Source organism: Loxodonta africana, chromosome 20 (assembly GCF_030014295.1).
Source record: "Loxodonta africana isolate mLoxAfr1 chromosome 20, mLoxAfr1.hap2, whole genome shotgun sequence".
Classification (NCBI taxonomy): domain Eukaryota; kingdom Metazoa; phylum Chordata; class Mammalia; order Proboscidea; family Elephantidae; genus Loxodonta; species Loxodonta africana.
The window spans coordinates 71,148,754-71,152,488 of record NC_087361.1 but is presented as its reverse complement, the minus strand read 5'-3'; positions in this window follow the sequence as shown (position 1 = coordinate 71,152,488).

Sequence of the window (3,735 nt, the reverse complement as noted above, 5' to 3'; positions counted from 1 at the left end):
AGCTGAACTGAAGGCATTGGTGAAGAAAAGGCCCCGGAAATTGGTAGAATACCAATTGAAATGTTGCAACAAACAGATGCAGTACTCACTCATCTATGCCAAGAAATTTGGAAGACAGCTACCTGGCCCACTGACTAGAAGAGATCTGTATTTGTGCCCATGCCAAAGAAAGGTGATCCAACGGAATGCAGAAATTATAGAACAGTATCATTTACTTATCACACGTAAATAAAATTTTGCTAAAGACCATTCAAAAACTGTTTGTCATGGATTAAATTGCATCCCCCAAAAATATGTGTCAACTTGGTTTGGCCATTTTTCCCGGTATTGTGTAGTTGTCCTCCATTTTGTGATTTTCCTAAGTGTTATAAATCATAATCTCTGCCTGTGGTTAAAGAGGGTTAGGTTGGGATGTAACACCCTGGTTCAGGTCACATCCCTGATCCAATGTAAAGAGAGTTTCCTTGAGGTGTGGCCTGCACCACCTTTTATCTTATAAGAGACAAAAGAAAAGGGAAACAAGCAGAGAGTAGGGGACTTCATACCACCTAGAAAGAAGCCCCGGGAGCAGAGTGTGTCCTTTGGACCTGGCGTTCCTGCATGGAGAAGCTCCTAGTCCAGGGGAAGATTGATGACAAGGACCTTCCTCCAGAGCTGACAGAGAGAAAGCCTTCCCCTGGAGCTGATGCCCTGAATTTGGACTTCTAGCCTACTAGACTGTGAGAAAATAAATTCTTCTTTGTTAAAGTCATCCACTTGCGGTATTTCTGTTATAGCAGCACTAGATAATTAAGACACTGTTGTTGGTGTTAAGAGGTCCCCTACTCTCTGCTCGTTTCATTTTCCTTTTATTTCTTGTAAGATAAAAGGTGGTACAGGCCACACCTCAAGGAAACTCTCTTTACATTGGATCAGGGATGTGACCTGAGCCAGGGTGTTACATCCCAACCTAATCCTCTGTGATCATGGCCCCCAGACCCCCTGTTGACCCAGGACAGGAACCATTCCCGAAGCCAACTCTTCAGACATGGATTGGACTGGACGATGGGTTGGAGAGGGATGCTGGTGAGGAGCGAGCTTCTTGGATCAGGTGGACACTTGAGACTATGTTGGCATCTCCTGCCTGGAGGGGAGATGAGAAGGTTGAAGGGGGCTAGAAGCTGGTGAAATGGACACGAAAAGAGAGAGTGGAGGGAGAGAGCGGGCTGTCTCATTAGGGGGAGAATAATTGGGAGTGTGTAGCAAGGTGTATATGGGTTTTTGTGTGGGAGACTGACCTGATTTGTAAACTTTCACTTAAAGCACAATAAAAATTATTCAAATAAAGAAAGGTGTGTGTTATGGTAGTATCCTTTCGCCATACTTACTCAATCTCTAAACTGAGTAAATAATCTGAGATGCTGGACTATATGAAAAAGAATGTGGCATCAGGATTGGTGGAGGACTCATTAACTACCTGTGATATGCTGATGACACAACCTTGCATGCTTAAAGTGGACTTGAAGCACTTAATGATGAAGACCAAAGGCTACAGCCTTCAGTATGGATTATACCTCAACATAAAGAAAAGAAAAATCCTCACAACTGGACCAATAAGCAACATCATGTTAAACAGAGAAAAGATTGAGGTTGTCAAGGATTTCATTTTACTTGGATCTGCAATCAATATCCATGGAAGCAGCAGTCAAGAAATCATACAACATATTTCACTGGGCAAATCTGCTGCAAAAGACCTCTTTAAAGTGTTAAAAAGTAAAGATGTCAACATGAAGACTAAGGTGCGCCTGACCCAAGCCATGGTATTTTCAATTGCCTTATATGCATGTGAAAGCTGGACAATGAATAAGGAAGACGGAAGAAGAATTGATGCCTTTGAATTGTGGTGTTGTTGAAGAATATTGAATATACTACGGTCTGCCAGAAGAATGATCAAATCTGTCTTGGAAGAGTACAGCCAGAATACTCCTTGGAAGTGAGGATGGCAAGACTTTGTTTCATGCACTTTGGATGTGTTATCAGGAGGGTCCAGTCCCTGGAGAAGGACATCATGCTTGCTAAAGTAGAGGGTCAGCAAAAGAGAGGAAGACCCTCAATGAGATGAACTGACACAGTGGCTACAAGAATGGGCTCAAGCATGGCAACAATTGTGAGGATGGCACAGGATCAGGCAGTGTTTCGTTCTGTTGTACACAGGGTTGCTATGAGTTGGATGACGACATCCAGTAACAACAAGGAAACACAGGTGTTGTAAGTGGTTAAGATCTACGTCTGCTAACCAGAAAGTCGCCAGTTCGAACCCATCAGGCACTCCTTGGAAACGAAATGGGGCTGTTCTACTCTGTCCTATAGGTTGGCTACAAGTTGGAATTGACTTGATGTCAAGGGGTTTGGTTTTTTTTGGTTTAACAACAACAGTGCTGCTACTGCTACTGAGACAGCTGCTGTGATTTGCTTATCTCTTATACTGATACATCCAGAGCTATGCATCCTTATCTTCCTGGGACCCTCCCAGCAGATGTCATCTTTGTCTTTCATGAGCAGAGTCCTCCCTATGTGGTTCCTGAGGCAATCCTCACCATGGACTCCAGAGTTAGCTCTTTGATTGTAGATGAGGATGTCTTGGGGAGTCCTGGCTATCTGTGTCCACCTGTTAATAGTTGCAGACTTCCCTTATCTCTTGCCATCTTGCTCCAGTTCAAGTCTACCAACTTCTGTCTTGGTGTCTCTGTCTAGTACTCATCTCCCTCCCCCACCTCCAGTCCTTTAGTTGGTGCTCACCTTTGTCTTCTGGAGACAGCCTGCAGCTAAATTTGTTTCCCACGTTCAGTCATCCTGAACTCAGTTTCCTCCCCATTAGTACCCTATCCCTGAGTCACATGTGATAAGGACAGACAAACAGCATGGGGGACAGATGTTGCTTGGACAAATGCCTGTGTCTATACTGATTTCAAGGGAGGGGATAAGGCCTAGGAGAAATGGCAAGGGGAACTCAAGGTGCATCTCTCAAGAGGCTAGAGGAATATGTTGTGTTCAACACCTAAAAGAGAAACAACAGTGATTGCATTTTCTTATTATTTGAGAAAAACTGTTGTTTTGTTTATAGATGACTCCATGGGATAGTTTCAGTTCAAGGTTTAAAGATAATTTCAGGATGATAGATTTGGAGAGTCCCCCCCAATCTCAATGGATCCGGTGACTCTGGTTTCCACAATAATTTGATATGCTGTTCCACATTTTTCCTCCTTTTGGTCAGAATCCATCTATTGGTAGCTGGGCACCAACCTTTACCGCTGTCATGAGAATGACAAAGGAGGTGGTTCATGAAGGCAATTAGATCTGCAGTCCATTTTTTTCTCTAATTCCTAGGTCCCCTGCTTTTCTGCTGTGATTGCATATTCGTGAAAGAGGGATGGGGTGGACAGTGTCAACAGTGGCTTGAGCCCTGCAGAGATTCACCTGCTCTGGGGAGGCCATGACACCTGACTGAAGAGAGCCGGGCTACAGCTAAAGAAGTAAAGTCAAGAGGAGGACAAGGATGAAAGACAAATGGGGTTACTCAGAGGCTTAGGGGAGCTGAACCTTGCAGAAAAGCCAAACTATGAACTTCTGATGCCAGAGGCAATGCCCTCCCTCCTGCCACAGGGGGACAACTGCACTTTCCCACATCTAGTGGTTATTTTTATGGATGGATTTATTTTTACCCATTCTAGACCTCAGCTCCAAACCTGCTGCTGG